The 26,676-nt window shown below is 35.2% G+C and overlaps 1 protein-coding gene and 1 pseudogene across 1 annotated transcript in view; one reads left to right on the top strand and one right to left on the bottom strand.

Moving 5' to 3' along the window:
* Positions 1-26,676, bottom strand: part of LOC145256479 (cholecystokinin receptor type A-like) — a 555,576-nt gene that overhangs the window by 19,664 nt on the left and 509,236 nt on the right. The window lies entirely within an intron of this gene.
* LOC145256648 (U2 spliceosomal RNA) lies at positions 22,858-22,991 on the top strand (annotated as a pseudogene).

The following is a 26,676-nucleotide window of genomic DNA, read 5'->3' as shown; positions in this document are numbered from 1 at the left end:
TCAATTCAATAGTGGTTCCTCCTGTGCATATTAGGACAACATAGCGGCGAACGGAGATGGACCCAGTGCACCAAGCGAGTGATACGATAACAGTCATGGGTTAGCCCCCCAAGCGAAAACAACGCGAGAAACAGGTGTCTAATTATTAGACAGAAATTGTATCACGTGTTCGACACAGTGATTCGAGACAGTTCAAGTCATGGAAGCAAGCAGACCAGAGGTGCTCATACGGTGTGAATATTCCCTCGAGACTGTCCGTTAATTGACCAATCTTTAATTAACGAAAATTAAATAAGAAGAAATTAATTTTACATTGCTTTATAAAGGATTAAGTTTTGGTCTATCCTTCTATCACCAATGAAATATTTAAACCTCCAAAAATTCTACTTGCGTCTCAATGCATGAATTTGATTCGTCTAGAACTAAATAGCAGGTCAAAAGCCACTAGACAATGCAAGAAACGGCCATATAGTCATGTTACTTGAAGTTACAGGTTATTCCACCAGACAAGATGAATTCGTATCTTGGAGTCCGTCAAGACAAGGAAGATATCACAAAATAAACTACAAAAGTACTTGAGTGGTCAATTGAAGAAATTAGGAACATTACAACTTTTTCTCTTCGATTGATCAACTTTCTAGTTTGCTAGTAGGGAATCCCGACGTTTCCCATGATTGAATGATGATTAGCGAATGTTTCACCCTCCTATTTTTAGTGTCATTGAAATTAGTGGAATCTTTTATTTTTAATACAAATCTCTAGATGGGACATCCGCCCCGCTCTGTACGGGGAGGAAGATTCAAATGCCTTCCCGTAATGATTTTCCTGTTGAACTCTGGAATCTGCATGGAATTTCTAAAGGAACCATTTATCTAATCCGCGCTCTCGTTTCGTCAGCCACGACCGGGTAGAAATCATAAGTAATTCGTAATGGTATTTTTGATTGTCGTTCGCACTGAAGATTGAACTTTCAATTTCCAGATGAATGTAAGTTTGCAACTAAATTTTACCAAAAAAAAAAAAAAAATTTACATTGTAGTCTACATTGCTCTGTAGTCAATATATTGTTGATTTTATAAAATGATCTGTAAATAATGAATTGACTTAAAGTTTAAAATACAAAAGACTATTATCATGGTTCAATTGTTCTCTAAACAGTTAGCGAAAATTTGGTAAATTGGATTACTTAAGGGGACGGCTCATCAACAACTTGTTCACGTTGAGCTTGAAGACGACCATATTGTGGTTGGTTGGAAAGCAGGAAAACGGAAGAGAGTTCCACAGGCGTGCAGTTCTAAGAAAGAAACTTTGTTCATGGAATCTACGTTTAGTTTTAGGCACAGATAAAGAGTGTGGGGAATTATTGATAGTGGTTTTGGCTTGATGAGTGTTTTTCATGACAGTTTGACAATAGGGAGACCATAGATTGAAGCTCAGACGAGCACTTGCCGTGGAAATAATGATAAAGCAGAGACAGGCTCGCAACATCTCTTCTGTGGGAAAGAGGTTGCAGGAAGAGAAAAGGGCACCCCCCACTAAGCTACGAAGTCTATTTTGAACTCTGTCAAGGCAGGATAAGCTGCTTCTAGCAGCTCCTGCCCAGATGTGACAACACTACTCCATCTTTTCTATCTTTCAAGAGTATCTTTTTTCTTTCAAGAGTGAACGGAGCTAAATAATAGATGGTCTGCCACGAAAAAAGAAAACTGGTTTTCATTAAACGGAAATCGAATCATGTTGTCCTTTATAGTGACAATTTTATCGTTCCACCTTTATATATATATATATATATATATATATATATATATATATATATATATAAATATGTTCTCCTTTTTTCCGTTTCTTGCTTTCTTAATCCTATTAAATCCCTATAAACTGTCACTAACTGTTAAATAACTTTTTCGATGCAAGTATGATTCATTTTATATTGCTTGTCTCCTTTAATGCGTTAACCTGCAAAATTCATTGTATATTTTTTGAAAACCTCTTCTCTCTGATAACTGAAACTCCATGGAATAATGTTTTTCTTTTTTATTTGTGCTCGTTGTCGTATAATCAGGCGTGCAGGTCTAAGAAAAAAAAAGCTTTGTTCATGGAATCTACATTTAGTTTTAGGCATAGATAAAGAGTGTGGGAAAGTTTGGCGAGGGGGGGGGCATAGATTGGAGTTAAGACGCGCATGGAAAGGGACCCTGCACTCAACCCCGGTGGGCTTTCCTGAGGCCACAATCCTAATTGGAGAAAGGTCAGCTGATGGTCTACTTGTGATGCATGTCTGAAGCTCCGCCTAACCTCTTGTTTAGCTCCCCCTTACCGAAACTCTTAAAAAAAAATATGACGACAGTACAATCTAAAAATAAGCTTAAACCAGGATTAGGGACAAACAAATTCAACTTGCCTCCTCCCTTGAGGCTCTCATTCACAAATATCCGTGGGCTTAGAACTAACTTAGCTGATGTTGAAGCATTTCTCTTAACAAATACCCCGGATATCTTAGCACTAAGTGAGACTAACCTACACTCCTCCATTCCCTCTAACCACTTTAACATGCCTGGATATCTCCCACTCTGCCGTAAGGACTCTGACAGACATATGCACGGACTTGGAGTTTACATTCGTAATACCCTTCCCTTGACTAGAGAAACAAACCTAGAAACAGATGATCAAGCCTTTATGTGCTTTAGACTAAACGTGCAACACAGTATTAGCTACTATTATTTTCTCTACCGCTCTCCCTCGACTCAGGACTGCTCCATAATAAACAAAGTATCTGACAGCATAGACACGGCACTGTCCCTCGACACTAGCGCACAAATACATGTGTTTGGTGACTTTAATGTCCACCACAAAAACTGGCTTGGATTCTCTACTCACACAGATGCAGCGGGCAGCACAACCCATAGCTTCGCTATATCTCACTCCCTATCACAAATTGTTACGTTTCCAACCCGTTTCCCTGACCAGGAAGAACAACACGCATCACTTCTAGATCTGTTTTTGACCACAGTTCCCGATGACTGCATAATGAAGGCCCACAGCCCACTGGGGAACGCTGACCATGCAGTGATAATGGTTGAAATCGCCCTAAACTCTAGACCCAAAACTGAAGAGCCAGTGCTCAAAACAACGAGATATTATAATAAGGCTGACTGGGAAGCCATCAGGGAACTAATTAGAGATGCTCCATGGAAAAATATTTTCTCTCTCCCTGCTGAACAATGTGCAAACGAGACCACTGACTGGTTCAAAACTGCAATCGAAGCGCATGTTCCCACGCGGAAATTTTATAGTAAGCCCCACTCTCCCCAATGGTTTACGTCGACTTGTGCAACTGCCATTACTCAAAAGCAGCATGCATACCGTAGGTTTAACCGACATAAGTCCAGTTCAAACAGACTGAAGTATATAGAAGCTAGAAATAACGTTAAGAAAGAAATAGCGACAGCTAAGAGAGAATTTACGGAAACCACTAAAAAGCGCATCGAAGCACAAAAACTAGGAACTCGAGACTTCTGGAAAATCTACAACAGTGTAGTAAATAATGGGCAATCAACAATTCCCCCACTAACCAACAATCACGAGGTTGTCTCCTCAGCAACCGACAAGGCTAACATGCTTGCCAGTCGGTTTGCCTCAAACTCCACACTGGACCCTTCCAACCACCCCCTACCTGACTTTCCTATGCGGACAGACGCCACACTAGACGATCTGAAAACCACCCCTGCCCAGGTGCATGCTATCATAAAAAACCTTGACACCTCAAAAGCATGTGGACCCGATCTTATCCCAGCTGTGCTATTAAAAAAGTGCTCAGCCGAAGTAGCTCCAGTTCTCTCCAAACTCTACAACAAATGTCTTAATGAAGCTTGCTTTCCGGGCTGTTGGAAAACTGCTTCTGTTGTAACAGTATTCAAGAATTCTGGCGAAAGGACAGACCCATCAAATTATCGCCCCATTAGCCTCCTCCCACTTTTTGCCAAAATATTTGAGACCATAATTAACCATGCTCTAGTCCATCATCTTACAGATGCTAAACTACTGACTGACAAACAATATGGATTTAGACGAGCCCGTTCCACAGCAGACATCCTCACTGTGATCTCTGAACGTATATACCATTCACTGGACAAAGCGGGGGAAGGCAGAGCGGTAGCTCTAGATATATCTAAGGCTTTTGACAGGGTATGGCATGAGGGTCTCCTCAGTAAAATCAGATCATACGGTATCACTGGTAGAATACTTAACATAATTAAATCCTTCTTAGATAAGAGAAAAATCCAGGTAGTCCTCGACGGTCGCACATCTAAACAATATGATATAAATGCGGGAGTGCCCCAGGGTTCTATCCTTGGACCTCTATTGTTCCTGATATTCATAAATGACCTCCCCGACAACATTGCCTCTGAGATGGGTATATATGCTGATGACACTACACTCTATGGCAGACACGACAGGAAGACGAATGAACACATTTCTAAAGAAATGGCAGAAACACTAGAGGAAGACCTCCAATCTGTAGTGGAATGGGGACAAAAGTGGTTGGTCGCATTCAATGCTGCCAAGACTAAACTAGTTTCATTCAATAATTACAAGAAACCCTCTCTACCACCCATAGCAATGGCCAACGACTCTTTATCTGAGAGTCCATCTTTCAAACTCCTTGGCCTAACGTTCACAGGAAACATGAGTTGGAACAATTACATTGAAGGCATTGCCAGGGCCGCTGCAAGAAAGGTAGGCTCTCTCTACCGTGCTAGACAACTAACACCCGAAAGTATCCTGTACCTCTATAAGGCCACCATTCGCCCATGTATGGAGTATTGCTGCCACATCTGGGCTGGTGCATCTGCTACTAGTCTCTCGCTCCTTGACAAGGTTCAAAAGAGAGTCGCAAACCTGATAGGCCCTGAACTGGCATCTAAGCTTCAGCCTCTGTCCCATCGACGAAATGTTGCATCCCTCTGCCTTTTCTACAAGTATTTTAGTGGTGAATGCTCTGACGAACTGCAATCACTTGTGGCCCCACGACGCGAGAACCCTCGACAAACCCGACAGGCTACTAGATCCCACCCTCACACTGTAGAGGTCCGTAGATGTAAAAGATCTTTTTACTCCAATAGTTTCTTCCCCAGAACCGCAAGACTCTGGAATTCCATTCCAGGTCCCTGCTTCCCCAACAGTACTGACGTGCAGAAGTTCAAGTGTAACGTGAACCGACACCTTGCTGCCCAAATCCCTACATAGTACCCCAGTAGTTGTTGCCCCTGATAGTAGCCCCCTACACCAAAGTGGCAATTTGCCTTGTTTGGGGTGAAAATGTAATAAAAAAAAAAAAAAAAAAAAGTTACCGTGAAAATAACGATAAAGCAGAGACAAGCTCGCAACGTCTCTTCTGTGAGAAAAAGGTTGTAGGGTAGAGAGAAGGACATCTTCCACTAGATTACGAAGTATATTTTGAACTCTGTAAAGGCAGGATAAGCTCTTTCGAGCAGCCCCTGCCCAGATTTGGCAACACTACTCCATCCTTGGACGTACCTGGCTCTTATACAGGTAGAGAATGCATCAGCAGTGAGATATCTACTTGAGCGGTAAAATGCTAAAACAGCTTTGTAAATATGGGAGCTAGTTCTGGTTGAAACATTTATAATTGGAATAAGCCTGACGAATTCTCGCGAGAATAAAACGCGGAATATTCTGTGTAGCTTAATAACCATACATATTTTTATAACTTACTACCTAGTTCTAACTATGTACTGTTGTAGTAAATACTGAAAATTACGCATAAAATTATATTTTCATATATTTTGGTATTAATTTGTGATTAAATGAAGTATACAGGGTGACCCCCCCCAAAAAAAAAACAGAGGACATTCAATTGTTTTTCTGAGTATTTTACAATCAAGGAGAAAAAAGGCCAAAGACCCTAGTGTTTTGATGTGATGTTTTGAATATAATAAACTAGTTATGACCAAAGTTTCATTTCATTCGGACAAAACACTTAGAAACGGGGCCTAATAAGAGTGGGGGCCTGTTTTTGTGGGGGGGGGGATCACCCTATATATATATATATATATATGTGTGTGTGTGTGTGTGTGTATGTATATGTGTGTATGTATGCATATATATGTATGTATATATATGTATTTATGTGTGTATATATATATATATATATATATATATATATATATATATATATATATTTGGGATAGAGAGGGCTCCCGTAAGCCGTGGTGAAAGCAACCTTTCTAGGAGAAGCAAATCTCTGATTTAAAAAAACCATAAAGCAGAAGACCATTACCCGCATTAAGCTGGTCTGCAGTTTAATTTGTTGCTGGCTATCTTGCTCTTGCTTGTTGCTGGATCTCAACATTTTGAACCGAGAGAGAGAGACTTAGCTGTCGTACAAAGCTAAGACTCTGTAACATCATATTTGTATAGATACTCCCTCAGGCATTTGGGCTCATGTATTTTACATGTCTGAGGGAGTGGCACTCGTCTGACAAGACGTTGCAATCATCATATATGTATGTATGTATTTATATGTATATATATGTATATATATATATGTATATATATGTATATGTATATATATATGTGTATATATATATGTATATGTATATATATGTATATATGTATAATATGTATGTATATATATGTATACATATATGTATGTATATATATATGTATGTACTTATATATATGAATGTATATATATGTATGTATGTATATATATGTATGTATATATCTATATCTATATATATTTATGTATTTATATATATGTATGTATATATATATGTATATATATGTATGTATATATATATATATGTATATATATTTATGTATGTATATATATATATATGTATGCATATATATTTATGTATGTATATATATTTATGTATATATATGTATTTATATATATTTATGTATGTATATATATTTATATATGCATGTATATATGTATGTATATATATGCATGTATATATATTTATGCATGTATATATATATGTATATATGTATGTATATATGTATGAATATATGTATGTATATATATATGTATGTATGCATATATATGTATGTATATATGTATGCATATATATGTATGTATATATGTATGTATGCATATATATATGTATATATATGTATGTATATATATGTGTAAGTATGTATATGTCTGTATATAAATATATATATATACGTATGTATATATGTATGTATATATATGTATATAGATACGTAGGTATATGTATGTGTGTATATACATATGTATGCATATATATGTATATATATATGTATGTATATATATGTATATATATATGTGACCAGCGTCCTGAGTGAAGCTGACATTCCCACTATCACCGCTACTGTTGCTCAACGCCAGCTCAGATGGACTTGTCATGTTGTCCGAATGCCGGATCTCCGCCTCCCAAAACAGATTTTCTACTCTCAGCTTGTTGAGGGAAAGCGTGCCCAGAGTGGCCAAAAGATTAGGTATAAGGACAACATCAAAGTAAATCTAAACCGGTTTCACATGGACCTTGAGACATGGGAGGACGTGGCTGGGAGCAGGTTGGCATGGAGGAGCGCTGTCCACAAAGGTGCTGCGCTTTATAGTAGTGACCTAAATCAAGCTGCTGAGGATAAACGCAAGCACAGAAAGGACAGATTATCAACCAGACACACCCAACCCCACCCCACCACCACTACCTTTATCTGGCCAAATTGCACAAGACAAATTGGGTCTAGGATTGGGCTCTATGCTCACCTGAGGACCCACAGAAGCCACAACGGAGGACAGTCTTACTCGGACAGGAGTGACCGCCGAAGATGATAATGATGATATATATGTATGTATATATATGTATGTATATATATGTATGTATATATATATGTATGTATGTACGTATATATATGAATGTGTATATATGTATATATATATGTATATATGTATATATATTTATGTATTTATATATATATGTATGTATATATATATATGTATGTATATATATTTATGTATATATATGTATGTATATATGTATGTATATATGTATGTATGTATATATGTATGTATGTATATATGTATGTATATATGTATGTATATATATGCGTATGTATATATATATGCATGTATATATATATGTATGTATGTATATATATGTATGTATATATGTATGTATATATATGTATGTCAGGTCATGTCATGTCATGTGTCATGTCATGTGCTACTGGTACCATGTAACCCAGTACTACCTGCCTCATGGTCGGGTCACAGGCGACTAAACTGGTTCCCCCACCAGACTTGTTTGGTGAGGAGGGCGGCTAGTCTCCCTGAAGGATTAAAAACACGACCTTCCAAAGGGCGAATGAACTCTTTTTCTGGGCCCACGGCCAACTAGCATCGTGTATATTTGTGTGTGTGTATATGTGTATTGGGGTGGAGAGGGCTCCCGTAAGCCGTGGTGAAGGCAGCCTTTCTAGGAGAAGCAAATCTCTGATTTAAAAAAACCATTAAGCGGAAGACCATTACCCGCATTAAGTTGGTCTGCAGTTTAATTTGTTGCTGGCTATCTTGCTCTTGCTTTTTGCTGGATCTCAACATTTTGAACCGAAAGAGAGACTTAGCTGTCGTACAAAGCTAAGACTCTGTAACATCATATTTGTATAGATATTCCCTCAGGCATTTGGGCTCATGTATTTTAAATGTCTGAGGGAGTGGCACTCGTCTGACAAGACGTTGCAATCATTATTATTATATATATGTACGTATATATGTATGCATATATATGTATATATATATGTATATATATGTGTAAGTATGTATATGTATGTATGTATATAAATGTATATACGTATGTATATGTATATACGTATGTATATATGTATGTATATATATATGTATATATATACGTATGTATATATATGTTTGTATATTTATATGTATGTATACATATATGTATATATATGTATGCATATATATATGTATATATATATGTATGTATATATATGTATGTATATATATATATGTATGTATAAATATATATATATGTATAAATATATATACAAATATATATATATACGTTTGTGTGTGTGTGTGTGTGTGTGTGTGTGTGTGTGTGTGTGTGGTTGCATGATAAAATAGTCGCCTTAGAAAAAACGACAGGATTCTATATCTGTTTGATGAAAACCGTTTTCTTTTGTGAAAGACCACCTACTAGTTGGCCAGTTGTGTACAAATCCCAAGCGCGATAGGCGCGTACTAACACGTCTGAAAGTGACACAATGTTCAATGAGCGAGATCAGAAATTCTCAGCAGTAGAACCCATTATCTCTACCGATCCATGTTATGGCAACAGAACCATTGTCAACGCCCTCTAATCCGAACGGTTCAACGCTTGATGGAACAGCTCAACGAAGTTTCCGGCCATGGTTATGGTCTTTAGTGTCGTTGGAATTGAAGGCCCCATCGTTCCACATCACATCTGCTATGTTGGCTTGATTGTGTACCTGGATGTGCTGAAAAGTGTGGCAGTCCCCTGGTGCAATCAGGTGGTTGCTGGCAGACTCTTCGTGTAGCAGCAGGACCGGGTGTTGGCTACAAGTTCAGAGAAACCAAGGCGTGGCTTCAGAAAGGGGGCTACGACTTTGTACCCTTCTATCACTGGCACCCTTACTCGCCCGACCTGAATCCCATGGACTACTTTGTTTGGCCTTACGTCGAAAACATCACCAACATGACCTCCCACAACACTAAAGCAAGCCTAATTCCCTTCATCCGCCGAGTATTCGCCAAACTCCCGCCGGCGTTTGGGGGAAAAGCATGTTCCTTGTCGCGGACTCGTATCGAGGCGGTGATTGACGCTGAAGGCGGCTACATTGAATGCATCTCAGCTCTACTGCATAATGAAATTAGCTGAATTGATTTTTTCAATAAAAATGCTCAAATAAAGCTGTAGTGTTGTTTTCTTTAGGGCGACATAAAACCACTTGATGCAAGGAGCTAAAAAGAACAAAAGGTGGTTATCGCAAAAACATAAAATGCCTATTGACCGTAGTCTTTAGAAGAGCAACGCTTACTTTCTTTTTATCAACGTGTGCCGGAAATAAGGTGCTTTGAGGTAATGTAACGCTTCCATGTTTTTTTCCGAATTTCAATATAAGCTACTTAACGTTATAAAAGACAAAATTGCTTTGTCAGTTAAAAATGAATTCCACAAGAACTTGCACAATTAATTGTTGATTAGCCATCTTGACAGGTGGTTGCAATATCATTATTAGTGTTGAGACGATTAATCAGAATCGGAATTGGAAATTTTTGAGGTATCGAAATAAGTATCGGAAAAATTGGTGCCTATCTTCCGATGCTAAAAACGATTCTTTTTATTCTTTTTAATATTTTTTTTGTTTTGTTTTGAACCTATTTTTTTTGTTTTGTTTTGAACCTAATTTTTCATGGCTTGAATTAAGGATAAAATGATGAACATTGAGGTTAATTTAAATCTAAAATATAAATTCACATCCGCAAGTGTATTTTTACGTTTTCGAAAATATATGCACGTATTACAGTTATTACAGTACCCTGAACTCCTCGCCCGTCTCCTCGACTCCCCCCTCCCCCCCCCCCAAAAAAAAATCAACTCCACATAAAAAATAAAACTTCCTCGCAAATATCTTAACACGTTTGTTATTATATTTTTGTTTACGGGGAGCATGTGCGGATGCAAATGGCAAGTTCGAACTGGCGTCAATCGAAATCTGTTCTTTTGTTTTTGTCGGTTGATTGAGGTTCTTATTCTTGTCTTGACCTGATTATTATATTGTACCTAATACATAATTTCAAAATTAAATTACAAATATAAATAAATAACTTTGGTGCCATCAGCTGGAATCGAAACCAAAACATTTAGCACTCCATCCAAAGGAATTACTGTTTTAGCTGTTGACAGACGGATAAGGCGACTGTAGCCGTTTTAGCTATTGACAAACGGATCAGGAGAATGTAACAAATGACTTTAAACTGTAATCGTATATTTGCACATGCGCAGAAATAAAAGGTTTACTCGATTTAGGTTTAATTATTTTTTCAATTTTGACTACTTAGTCAGTATTTTTATCGTCTAGGAATCATATCGAATTTGTACCATGAGTCCAAATCCACTATATATTGAGTTTCAAATGTGTATACCAAACATTGAGAGCAGAGTTTAAATTAAATTAAAGAAAGTTTAAATTAAATTAAAGAAAAAAAAGGAAATGTGATAAGAAAAAAGAAGCAGATCATATTTTGTTGTTTTAAAACTAGGGTTAAAATAGAAAATAAGTAGAAAGTATGATGTTAAATAATACGGGTTAGAGAGTATGATGTTAAATAATACGGGTTAGAGAGTATGATGTTAAATAATACGGGTTAGAGAGTATGATAAATAATACGGGTTAGAGAGTATGATGTTAAATAATACGGGTTAGAGAGTATGATGTTAAATAATACGGGTTAGAGAGTATGAAGAAGTCACACGAAAAGAAATAAAATGAAAATAAATTAACAGAAAGGAAGAAAAGGGAAATGGAGGAAATAATGAAAGAAAGAAAGAAAAAGAGAGAAGTGAATGAAAGAAAAAGCGAAGCATATTATGTTGTTTTGGAAATGTCGGCCATCTTTACTTTGTGTCCAATGAAATCGGCCATGATTGCCATCGTTCGAGGTCGTCCACGTCAAGTTTTTTTTCTGTCAATCTTTACTATGGAAGTGAAGGACAATCTCGTTCGAGATGAACACACATACGCACACATATACATACATACACACGCACGCACACATACAAAAACGCGCGCACACACACACACACACACACACACACACACACACACACACACCACAAAAATGGCAGAAACCGTTTCTTTAGGATCAAGGAGAGCTTTGTGTTTCAGCTTGTCGAAAGTCTCCAGGCGAAACATTTTTACTCTGATTCGCAGAAAAACGTGACGACTTTGTCGTCCCCAAAGATTTGCGGCCAAAGTAAACGCATCTAATCTTAAGATGCGTTCTTTCAACATGCGCGGTTAGCGAAGATAATGTTCCTATTTACTACAAAGGCAGACACACGGTCGGGTTTTAATGTGCCCAAAATTCAGCTCCCCAAAAAGGGCACTTTGGATAGGAACAAAAATGAAAATTATCTCCAGCATGAAGGAATTCTCATCCATTAACTGAGGACAGAAAAGATGAAGTGCGGCATTAGAACAGATACTATACTGTGATCATGGCTCAAAGGCCAAAATGTTATTCAAAACGTGACAGACCAAAGAAAATGATATGCAGACGTAAACGTAACAGACAAATGAAAATGAAATTAAAAACTTAAGCGTGACAGACCAACGAAAAAGATATTTCAAACTTAAGCAATTCTGCTGCCTTTACATAAATCCCACCAACAAACCCGGAAAGCAGCAAAATCATACTCCTTCACTGTAGTGATTCCTAAATGCTGGAAAGCTTTCTATAAAAATAGTTTCATTCTCTTGAACTACTAGACTTTGGAACTCCTTCTCTGTTTCCGGCTTCCCTACAAGATGGAACGATAAAGTTGTCACACTAAAGAAAACAACACTACAGCTTTAAAACTTTTATTAAAAAATCAATTCAGGTAACTTGATTATGTTGTAGAGCTGACATCTATTCAATGTAGCCACCTTCAGCCCACATCGTCGCCTCGGTACGGGTCCGGATCTGGGAGAATGCCTTTTCCACAAGCGCTGGCGGGAGCTCGGCGAATACTCGACAGATGGCAAATGGCGGCTATCAGACTAGCTTTAATATTGTGGGAGGTTATGTTCGCGATGTTCGCGACGTATGACCAAACGAAGTAGCCCAGTGGGTTCAGGTCGACATGTGACAGAAGGGTAAAGTGTCGTAGCACTTCTGAAGTTAAGCCTTGGTCTATTTAGACTTGTGGGCCGGCGCCGAGTCCTGCTGCCTCACCCAGGGCCTACCAGCGGTCACTTGATTGCACCAGGGGATCACACACTCTTCAGCACATCCGGGTACATTTTGGCGCTGACTTTCAGGCCGACTTGTAAGATGTGAGGTAGCATGATGTAGCTCTCACTTAAAACTACACCAAAAACCATAACCGTGGCCGGAAACTTTATTTTCAACACACACACACACACACACACACACACACACACACACACACACACACACACACACACACACACACACGCACGCACGCACGCACGCACGCAAGCACGCACGCGCACATATATATAAATGGCCTTGGCTCTGTGTGTATGTGTGAGATTCCTTTATCAAACGCTTCTCTGAATATTTGGTGTACAAACGTGAAACTTGACATATAGAGTATTTTGATCCCAGGAACACATTCGATTTGGTTTTTAGCCGGCAAAAATACGAATAAAAACATTAGGGTCCCCTAGACTGCTATTGGTTTATGCTCCTACATAAATACATAAGCGTGATTCGAACACGCCCCAGAAAATTTTAACTTTAACCTCACAAGGAAATGACAATATCCGCAATGTTAAAATTAGTCATATAATCAGCTATTTACTTATTATTATCAAATTATAAATATTATCAAATTATAAATATTATGAATATCCCAACAGAATAAAACGAACATCACAATAGAAAAATTAGAATCTAAAAATCAGAATTAAACTTAATACTAAACAGAGCTTATTCAAACTATAAGATAGAACTCACATTTCATAAGCCAATACAAGAAAACACACACACATACTCATACTCATACACTCCACACACGAACACATGCACACAGACACACAAATGTAACGAAGTACCAATGCACCCCGTACCTCCACACAAGCAAGAAAGAAAATAAATAAAAATAAAAAATTAAAAGAAACAAAGACTGACAATATTCAATGACTCCAAACTGACCCCAATAAATGAGAAGTATGAGATCATTTAGATGCACAAACCTTTCGCACTTCTTGGGACAGTCTTCTATCATCAGAATGGATAGCGGAAACACTATTTTACATTTTAAATATTTTATAGTTTAAATATTTTACAAAATTTCTGAAGAGGACTCTTTAAAAAAAAAACACAAGATCGTTCGAAACGCGTTAAAACTATTTTTAAAAATTATCTCAATAATTTCACAAATGAAAATATCCAATATTAAAACAAGTATGAAAAACATAACAAATGTTTGATGATCAACTTATTTACACACACACACACACACACACACACACACACACACACACACACACACACACACACACACACACACACACACACACACGCGCACGCACGCACACACACGCACGCACACATACGCACACACACACACACGCGCGCGCGCACACACATATACGCATACACACACGCACGCACACACACATACGCGCACACACACATACGCACACACACTCATACGCACGCACACACACACACACACGCACACATACATGCGCGCACCCACACACATATATATATATAATTATTGTAATAAGTTTAGTATGAGAATAAACTTAAAATAAAATATATTTTAAATATTTATATTAACAATCCAACCAGATGTAAAAGCTCAATTATCAAAAAATGGAGAAGAACATAGATATAAGACAATAAAATTTGAAAAAATATGCAGATAAGGAAAAGACAGAAATTTTATTGTCCGATAAGGAATACGAAATTAGAAATTAAGAAACCCTTAATCCGCGGAGTTTCAAAGAATGCGTTCTTCTCATCGGAGGAAAGATAATAGCACAATATAATGATGAAATGCTATTCCGAGCATAAAATGGAACTGCAAAATATGAATACTAACATATTTGCACAAAAGAAAATGTTTTTGAAATGGTATAGCAAATGGGAGTAGCTATAGCAACAAAACGTTCTGCAATAGCAAATAGGTAGGGGAAGTCAATGGGAATCCGTAGGTTCAGATTCATATTTGATAATATTTAGATGCAAATCAAGACACATAAATGCGATGAGGTAAATTGAAATCCAAGATAAAGAAGATCCAAGTAAAGTTTGAAGAACAGTTGATAAACAGAAAGAAGATATATTCCTTTAAAAATAAAAGTCATTCTGAAATAAGACCATCAAAAAGCAGAAATCTCAGTTCCAATAAAAGAAAACACATCCTTTTCGTAGGTGGGTTAAAGATGAAACGAAGAAACAGGAAATAATTATATTACTTTTCCCTTGTTGAATACGAGACAGATTGGGGAAAGATGGCTGGAAATCATAGAGGTCACGGTGTATCAGACATCAATACGAGCTTTCAATTAAAAAAAATAGGCCATTTAAATTAACTACATACAACTATATAATTAAGAAACTTTTTCTAAGATTGAAATTGTAAGATTTTTTTTATTTCAATCAATAGCTGGTCGTAAAATACACTTAATATGATATTTTAATTTATGCAGATTTCGTATTTATTATTATAGAGCCAATTCTCTATTGATTATTATATTGTACCCAATATATTGTCGCGATTTCAAAAGTTAAATAAATATGACTTGAGTGCCATCAATTAGAATCTAAACCAAAACATTTGGCACTTCAGCGGTGTTCGCTCTCATTTAATCTAAAGACAGAGGATGTCAAAACTTTATAAATTGAGGAACTTTAACGTATAAATGTATATTTGCGCATGCGTAGAAGAGCACTTTAAGAAGAATTTCGCCTGTTAAATTCCGGGTTTTCAATGTTGACCTCTTAGCCACTTTTACCGGCTAAAAAAGCAAATCGAATTTGTTCCACAGGCTGAATCTCCTATATACTGAGAGAACAGTTTGGTATAGATCGTTCCCCCCCACACACAGATAAAGTCACTTTATATATATATGGACTCTAATTTATGAAAGTATGAAAATGGACTCTAATTTATGAAAGTATGATAGGTTATGAAAAGGAAGGGTTGTAAATTTGGGTTGAATTTGGGGGTATCAAAACTAAAGCAAAATATGATGAAAGTAAAAATAAAATAGATAAACCTCATAATTTATTATACCATATCTGTTCACACTAAAACACTTATCACAATATTCTATGGATCTATATTAAAAAACCTTGTTAAAGTTTGTGACATATTTCCATTCTATGAAGGTCAGGTGCGAACGAACCCCCAATAATTTTATTATACCATATTTCTTCAAACAGAAACATGATTATCAAAGTATACTTACACAGATAGATATGAAAAGTCTTTATTAAAGTTTGTGCCTATTTCCATTCTATGGAGGCTAGGCGCGAACGCTGACCCCACAATTTTATTATACCATCCCTATTTAAGTTAAAACATATTTATCAAAGTATTCTTATGTAAATCTATATCAGAAACACTTGTAAACGTTTTTTTTTTTAAATTTTTAAATTTTTTATTTCCATACTTTGTGGACCAGGCGCGAACGCAGACCCCACAATTTTAATGAACCACTGTTCTGCCAGATCAAACATACCCATTCCTGTGTCTCGATACATCTATCATTATATGTAATCAATTTTTAAAAATAGTTAACCATATAGGAACCTATCCGTGACCACACACACACACACACACACACACACACACACACACACACACACAGACATTCAGCTTTATATATATATATATATATATATATATATATATATATATATATATATATATATATATATATATATATATATAATCAGAATAACAGTATAGTTATATTCCAAGATCCAAATATTTATTTTTCATGCGAAATAGTTCCCCAGCAATCCAGCATGTTAAAATTCAGTACATTTTTACAGGTCGTTTCGTTACGCACAAACAAACGGTTATTATTTTGTCAGTAGCGTCTGTTTTTGTGGATATACTCTTCAGAAAAATGAGAAATTCTTTGCTTATATATATATACTAGCAGGGCTACCCGGCGTTGCTCGGGACCGTATAAACAATGAAAAAACAAAAGCAAATATTGAACATATGTTTTATTCTTAGGGGAGAGGAATCTTTCATCTCAAGTTGTAGCGTTACAAACAAACATTTGTCTTTTATATATATAGACTAGCAGGGCTACCCGGCGTTGCTCGGGACCGTATAAACAATGAAAAAACAAAAGCAGATATTGAACATATGTTTGATTCTTAGGGGAGAGGAATCTTTCATCTCTATGTATTATTTGATTTATCTACCCTAGGACTGATATTGTTCATGTTTTATCCCTAGCATAGGTAATTTACAGCATGTATATGAAATTGTTTTACCTTAGGGAGAAGAGAACAGGTAATATACAACATAATGTGTCTATATTACATCCCTGGCAACGCCTAGAAACCAGCTAGAACATGTATTTCAGTCAATCTTTATTATATCCTGGGCTATGCCGGGAAACCAGCTAATCTCTTTTTAGTGACTTGACCACCAAAATACCTCCCTAAGTGTGTCCTTTCTTTTGAACTTATTAGATATAGGTATCTAGAAATGTGTGTGAAATTTTGTTGAATGCATTGTTCACTATGATTTTCTTATTGTTCTACACAATATCAACTGTAGCGAAATAACACAGTAAACTTAGTGTAGTGTTAGAATAAAGAGCAAAGGAAAAAATTAGAATCATATTTTGTAATTGCAAATCTAAATTTGCTAGCATGTACCAGTATTTGCCAGGTTGTGGAAATTTGGAACTTATAACATATGTAGTGGCCTTTTCCTAGATACCTATTGCTAAAAATTATACTTTCATTTTGTTAGAAAAATCTCTCTTCAGATGCCCTGCATCATTCAAAATAAAAACAAATATTTTTATAATTGTTTCAGTATATTGCTACACAATGTGAAAGTTTTTAACGTTTGTAAAAAAAATCATGAATGTGCTTATATTGCAAAAAAGAAAATATCAGTGCACAGTATTGAAAGTGTTTGAGATTCAAAAGTCTGTAACATTTCTACTAACTTCATAAGATGTCATGTGAGAAACTGAATTGAATATCAAGACATTATCTGAAGCGTTTTTATTTTGGTGTAACATATGTGTTTACAGTGAACCTTAACTTTTAATAAACAGATTGGTATGCAATGACATAGGCTAAGAATCTTTAAAATATATATAAATTGGAAAAATGTGTGAACAAATGAAAAAAAAATGATCCGCTCCACTTGATGACATCAAGCACAGTAATATTTTAGTGAAGAAAATATGAAATTGATGTTCAGTGATTAGTTTGGATGAATGAGAAAATGTAATTGTTTGATGCATAAAAATAACTCAGTTGCTGTATTTGATATTAAGCAGCAAAATATAGTGATTTGAATATTTGGGAAAACATCAAACCAGATTATGTAAAAAGAAAAAAAAAAGCTGAAATTAGAAAATATATATTTTATGTTTATGAGTTCTGCCAATCAAAATTTTGTGGCAGAAATTGGGTGATTACCATGCAATTTTATTTTGGTAAAATTCTTAAATTATTTGAATGTTTATTATAATTTCTAATTAGTGACTTGTTATAATCAAAATCCGCCCTAAAGAGTGTCCTTTCTTTTATTAGGTATCAGAGTAGGTATCAAGATTTCTACTTCTATACAAATGTGATATTTCAGATCTGTACATAAAAAATTTGTTGAATATATAGGTTGAGAATTGTTCTGTGTCGCTCTCTCTCACACACACACGCATTCTCACTTTTATAGATATAATAGATAGATTACTCTAGATATATTTCCATATGTCTGAATACCCTATATACAAATTTTCAAATCTGTAGATAAAAAAATTTGTTGAGTATATAGGTTGAAAATTGTTCTCTCTCTCTCTCTCACACACACATTCTCAATTTTAGAGATATAATAGATAGATTATGCTAGATATATTTCCATATGTCTGAATACCCTATATACAAATTTTCTAATCTGTAGATCAAATATTTGTTGAATATATAGGTTGAAAATTGTTCTTACTCTCTCTCTCTCTCTCTCTGGCTACCTCACACACACATTCTAACTTTTATAGATATAATAGATAGATTATGCTAGATATATTTCCATATGTGTGAATACCCTATATACAAATTTTCTAATTTGTAGATAAAAAATTTGTAGAGTGCATAGGTTGAGAATTGTTCTCTCTATCTCTCACACACACACATTCTAACTTTTAATGATATAATAGATTATGCTAGATATATTTCGATATTTCTGAATACCCTATATATAAAAATTTGTTGAATGTATAGGTTGAGAACTGTTCTCTCTCTCTCTCTCTCTCTCTCTCTCGCTCACACACACACACATTCTCACTTTTATAGATATAATAGATTATGCTAGATATATTTCCATATGTCTGAATACCCTATATACAAATTTTCAAATCTGTAGATAAAAAATTTGTTGAGTATATAGGTTGAGAATTGTTCTCTCTCTCTCTATCACACACATTCTCACTTTTATAGATATAATAGACAGATTATGCCAGATATATTGAAATATGTCTGAATGCCCAATATACAAATTTTGAAATCTGTAGATAAAAAATTTGTTGTATACATAGGTTGACAATTGTCCTCTCTCTCACACACACACACACATTCTCACTTTTATACATATAATAGATAGATTATGCTAGATATATTTCTATATGTCTGAACACCCTATATACAAATGTTCAAATCTGTGGATAAAAAATTTGTTGAATGTATAGGTTGAGAATTTTTATCTCTCTCTTTTTCTCTCTCTCTCTCTCGCTATCTCACACACACGCATTCTCACTTTTATAGATAAAATAGATAGATTATGCTAGATATATTTCCATATGTCTGAATACCCTATATACAAAGTTTCAAATCTTTAGATAAAAAATTTGTTGAATATATAGGTTTAGAATAGTTCTCTCTCTCTCTCTCACACACACATTCTAACTTTTGTAGTTATAATAGATAGATTATGCTAGATATATTTCCATATGTCTGAATACCCTATATACAAATTTTCTAAACTGTAGGTAAAAAATTTGTTGAGTATGTAGGTTAAGAATTGTTCTCTCTCTCTCACACACACACACACACACACAAGTTCTCACTTTTATAGATATAATAGATAGATTATGCTAGATATATTTCTATATGTCTGCCTACCCTATATACAAATTTCCAAATCTGTGCCCAAAAATGTGTGGAATATATAGGTTGAGAATTGTTCTCTCTCTCTCTCTCTCTCACACATATTCTCACTTTTATAGGTTATATAGGTTGAGAATTTTTTGCTCTTTCCATCACTCACATTCACACTTTTATAGATATAATACATAGATTATGCCAGATATATTTACATATGTCTGAATACCCAATATACACATTTTCAAATCTGTAGATAAAAAATTAGTTGAATATATAGGTTGAGAATTGTTCTCTCTCTCTCTCTTTCTCTCTCTCTCACACACATTCTCACTTTTATAGATATAATAGATAGATTATGCTAGATATATTTCCATACGTCTGAATACCCTATATCCAAATTTTCTAATATGTAGATAAAAAATTTGTTGAATATATAGGGTGAGAATTTTCCTTCCTCTCTTTCTCTCTCTCTCTTTCTCACACACACACAAGCTGAAAATTGTTCTCTCTCTCTCTCTGACTCTCTCTCTCTCACACACACACATGGCCATTTTATAGATATAATAGATAGGTTATGCTAGATATATTTCTATATGTCTGAATACCCTATATACAAATTTTTAAATCTGTAGATAAAAAATTTGTTGAGTATATAGGTTGAGAATTGTTCTTTCTCTCTCTCTCACACACACATTCTCACTTTTATAGATATAATAGATTATGCTAGATATATTTCCAAATGTCTGAATACCCTATATACAAATTTTAAAATCTGTAAAGATAGAATTTGTTGAATATATAGGTTGAGAATTGTTCTCTCTCTCTCTCTTTCACACACATTCTCACTTTTCTAGATATAATAGATAGATTATGCTAGATATATTTCCTTATGTCTGAATACCCTATATACAAATTATCAAATCTGTAGATACAAAATTTGTTGAGTATATAGGTTGAGAATTGTTCTCTCTCTCTCTCTCTCACTCACTCACTCACTCACTCACTCACAAACACACACACACATTCTACCTTTTATAGATATAATAGATTATGCTAGATATATTTCCATATGTCTGAATACCCTGTATACAAATTTTCAGATCTGTACATAAAAATTAGTTGAATATATAGGTTGAGAATTGTTCTCTCTCTCTCTCTTCTCTCTCTCTCTTTCACACACATTCTCAATTTTCTAGATATAATAGATAGATTATGCTAGATATATTTCCATATGTCTGAATACCCTATATACAAATTTTATAATCGGTAGATAAAAAATTTGTTGAATATATAGGGTGAGAATTGTACTTACTCTCTCTCTCTCTCTCTCTCTCTCTCTCACGCACACATTCTCACTTTTATGGATATAATAGATAGATTATGCTGGATATATTTCCATATGTCTGAATACCCTATATACAAATGGTCAAATCTGTAGATAACAAATTTATTGAATAGATAGGTTGAGAATTGTTCTCTCTCTCTCTCTCGCAACCTTACACACACAACCACACGCAAACATTCTGACTTTTATAGATATAATAGATCGATTATGCTAGATATATTTCCATATGTCTGAATACCCAATATACAAATTTTCAAATCTGTAGGTAAAAAATTTGTTGAATATATAGGTTGAGAATTGTTCTCTCTCTCTCACACACTCACATTCTCACTTTTATAGATATAATGTATAGATTATGCTAGATATATTTCTATATGTCTGAATACCCTATATACAAAGTTTAAAATCCGTAGATAAAAATACGTTGAGTATATAGGTTGAGAATTGTTCTCTCTCTCTCTTACGCATACACACACACACACACACACACACATTTTCACTTTTATAGATATAATAGATAGATTATGCTAGATATATTTCCATATGTCTGAATACCCTATATACAAATTTTCAAATCTGTAGATAAAAAATGTATTGAATATATAGGTTGAGAATTGTTGTCTCTCTCTCTCTCTCTCTCTGGCTACCTCACACACACACATTTTCACTTTTATAGATATAATAGATAGATTATGCTAGATATATTTCCATATGTCTGAATACCCTATATACAAATTTTCAAATCTGTAGATAAAAAATGTATTGAATATATAGGTTGAGAATTGTTGTCTCTCTCTCTCTCTCTCTCTCTCTCTCTCTCTCTCTCTCTCTCTCTGGCTACCTCACACACACACACATTTTCACTTTTATAGATATAATAGATAGATTATGCTAGATATATTTCCATATGTCTGAATACCCTATATACAAACTTTCAAATCTGTAGATAAAAAATTTGTTGAGTATATAGGTTGAGAATTGTTCTCTCTCTCTCACACGAAACTGTGCGCTCGGCTTCTTCCCCCCCTTCCCACCCCAAATGCTTGGGAAACTGTGCACTGTTTTTGTTGGTTTTCAAGCTGCCTCTTCCCCCCCCACACACACAGTTTAACAGTAGTAGGAGGTCAAGAGAAAGAGGGTGAGAGAGAGAGAAGAGTAAGTTGGTGAGAGAGAGAGAAAAGAGAAAGAGGGTGTTGGTTTTATATTTTTATTATCGTCTAATATTTTGAAAGCTGAATTTCTAATAAAATGTGCATCTATAGGAGATAATGCCTGGGAATGTGTTCCCCCCCCCACAGTTTAACAGTGGTGTGACGTCAAGAGAAAGAGGGTGAGAGAGAGGGAAGAGTAAGTGGGTGAGAGAGAGAAAGAGAGAGAAAAAAAAGAAAGACGGTGTTGGTTTTGTGAAAAAAGTTGTTATTTACAATTGGTCGCATTCTTGGCCTTTTGGTCAAGATCAAAGTGTAGTATCTGTTCTTCAGATGCTGCACTTCTATTTCTTGTTCTCTTTCGGTGGAGGAGAAATCCTCCACGACTGAGACAATTTTTATTTTTGTACCTTTTCTCCACGTTAAAAAACGACCCTGGTGTCTAACTGTCCCGTGGGGAGGCATAATAAATAGGTACAATTGTTCGCCATTAGTGGATGTTGACGTCACGTCACGTGACATGACTAAGCGTTTTTTTTTTTTAGTATGAATAACATTTTTTGTTTTAATTATAAAGTCTACACTTAATTTTATAGAAAATGATGTATATATAATAGAAAAAAAAAATTACTGGTTTTGTTGGATTCAAGTGGATCCCCCCCCCTCCAGTTTAAGAGATAGCAGGTCACGTGGTAATATACAAAATGGCTAGCGTAAATATAAAGATCGGTTTTTTTATCGACGAATATTTTGAAAGCTGAATTTTTTTTTATTCCTGTACATTTTTTCCTGATATTTTTCGTTAAAACTCTTGTATAAATACTATTTTTAACCAGTTAAATACGTTGGAGACATTGTCATGGAGTTTAATAATCTCTAGAACAAAGCAGAAGAGAAATTACAAAAGTATCGGTAAAACAAAGTGTTTGTTTACATTTGTTCGCCATTACTGGATGTTGAAGTCACGTCACGTGACATGACTAAGCGTTTTTGGATTATGTAATATTAACATTAAAATGACAGGTTTTTTGGGGGGCCCCCCTAGGAGAGAAATGATCAGTTCACCCCCTTTTAATGGTCCGTTTGGTGTGGAATTTCGATATTTGTCATGCGGGTGATCAAGGTTCAATATGATACATAATTTGTCAACTTTGGTTGTGTCTGTCAAAAGTTTGAGCTGACGTCACGTCACGTGACACGTATTGAATAACGTTAAAATGACAGGTTTTTTGGGGGGCCCCCCTAGGAGAAAAACGATCAGTTGACCCCTTTCTACTGGTCCGTTTGACGTGAAATTTCGATATTTGTCATCCGGGTGATCAAGGTGCAATATGATACCAAATTTGTCAACTCTGGTTCCGTCTTTCAAAAGTTTTAGCGTTACAAACAAACATACATACATACATACATACATACATACATACATACACACCGATTTTTGCCTTTTATATATATAGATAATGACAGGTTTTTTGGGGGCCCCCCTCGAAGATAACTGATCAGTTGACCAATTTCTAGTGGTCCGTTTGACGTGAAATTTCGATATTTGTCATCCGGGTGATGGGGCTTCGATATGATACCAAATTTGTCAAGTTTGGTTCCGTCTTTCAAAAGTTTTAGCGTTACAAACAAACATACATGCATACACACAGACGTTTGGCTTTTATATATATAGATAACTAGCAGGGCTACCCGGCGTTGCTCGGGACCGTATAAACAATGAAAAAACAAAAGCAGATATTTAACATATGTTTGATTCTTAGGGGAGAGGAATCTTTCATCTCTATGTATTATTTGTTTTATCTACCCTAGGACTGATATTGTTCATGTTTTATCCCTAGCATAGGTAATTTACAGCATGTATATGAAATTGTTTTACCTTAGGGAGAAGAGAACAGGTAATATACAACATAATGTGTCTATATTACATCCCTGGCAACGCCTAGAAACCAGCTAGAACATGTATTTCAGTCAATCTTTATTATATCCTGGGCTATGCCGGGAAACCAGCTAATCTGTTTTTAGTGACTTGACCACCAAAATACCTCCCTAAGTGTGTCCTTTCTTTTGAACTTATTAGATATAGGTATCTAGAAATGTGTGTGAAATTTTGTTGAATGCATTGTTCACTATGATTTTCTTATTGTTCTACACAATATCAACTGTAGCGAAATAACACAGTAAACTTAGTGTAGTGTTAGAATAAAGAGCAAAGGAAAAAATTAGAATCATATTTTGTAATTGCAAATTTAAATTTGCTAGCATGTACCAGTATTTGCCAGGTTGTGGAAATTTGGAACTTATAACATATGTAGTGGCCTTTTCCTAGATACCTATTGCTAAAAATTATACTTTCATTTGTTGAGTATATAGGTTGAGAATTGTTCTCTCTCTCTTACACGAAACTGTGCGCTCGGCTTCTTCCCCCCCTTCCCACCCCAAATGCTTGGGAAACTGTGCACTGTTTTTGTTGGTTTTCAAGCTGCCTCTTCCCCCCCCCCACACACACACAGTTTAACAGTAGTAGGAGGTCAAGAGAAAGAGGGTGAGAGAGAGAGAAGAGTAAGTTGGTGAGAGAGAGAGAAAAGAGAAAGAGGGTGTTGGTTTTATATTTTTATTATCGTCTAATATTTTGAAAGCTGAATTTCTAATAAAATGTGCATCTATAGGAGATAATGCCTGGGAATGTGTTCCCCCCCCCACAGTTTAACAGTGGTGTGACGTCAAGAGAAAGAGGGTGAGAGAGAGAGGGAAGAGTAAGTGGGTGAGAGAGAGAAAGAGAGAGAAAAAAAAAGAAAGACGGTGTTGGTTATTTCGATATTTCTGAATACCCTATATATAAAAATTTGTTGAATGTATAGGTTGAGAACTGTTCTCTCTCTCTCTCTCTCTCTCTCTCGCTCACACACACACACATTCTCACTTTTATAGATATAATAGAAAGATTATCCTAGGTATATTTCTATTTGTATGAATACTCTATATACACATTTTAAAATCTGTAGATAAAGAATTTGTTGAGTATATGGGTTGAGAATTGTTCTCTCTCTCTCTCTCTCTCTCTCTCTCACACACACACACACATTCTCACTTTTATAGATATAATAGATTATGCTAGATATATTTCCATATGTCTGAATACCCTATATACAAATTTTCAAATCTGTAGATAAAAAATTTGTTGAGTATATAGGTTGAGAATTGTTCTCTCTCTCTCTATCACACACATTCTCACTTTTATAGATATAATAGACAGATTATGCCAGATATATTAAAATATGTCTGAATGCCCAATATACAAATTTTGAAATCTGTAGATAAAAAATTTGTTGTATACATAGGTTGACAATTGTCCTCTCTCTCACACACACACACATTCTCACTTTTATACATATAATAGATAGATTATGCTAGATATATTTCTATATGTCTGAACACCCTATATACAAATGTTCAAATCTGTGGATAAAAAATTTGTTGAATGTATAGGTTGAGAATTTTTATCTCTCTCTTTTTCTCTCTCTCTCTCTCGCTATCTCACACACACGCATTCTCACTTTTATAGATAAAATAGATAGATTATGCTAGATATATTTCCATATGTCTGAATACCCTATATACAAAGTTTCAAATCTGTAGATAAAAAATTTGTTGAATATATAGGTTTAGAATTGTTCTCTCTCTCTCTCACACACACATTCTAACTTTTGTAGTTATAATAGATAGATTATGCTAGATATATTTCCATATGTCTGAATACCCTATATACAAATTTTCTAAACTGTAGGTAAAAAATTTGTTGAGTATGTAGGTTAAGAATTGTTCTCTCTCTCTCACACACACACACACACACACAAGTTCTCACTTTTATAGATATAATAGATAGATTATGCTAGATATATTTCTATATGTCTGCCTACCCTATATACAAATTTCCAAATCTGTGCCCAAAAATGTGTGGAATATATAGGTTGAGAATTGTTCTCTCTCTCTCTCTCTCACACATATTCTCACTTTTATAGGTTATATAGGTTGAGAATTTTTTGCTCTTTCCATCACTCACATTCACACTTTTATAGATATAATACATAGATTATGCC

Source organism: Euprymna scolopes, chromosome 32 (assembly GCF_053919585.1).
Source record: "Euprymna scolopes isolate OS-2025 chromosome 32, ASM5391958v1, whole genome shotgun sequence".
Lineage (NCBI taxonomy): Eukaryota > Metazoa > Mollusca > Cephalopoda > Sepiida > Sepiolidae > Euprymna > Euprymna scolopes.
Note: the sequence above shows the minus strand (reverse complement) of the source record. Positions and strands in the feature narration are given on the sequence as shown.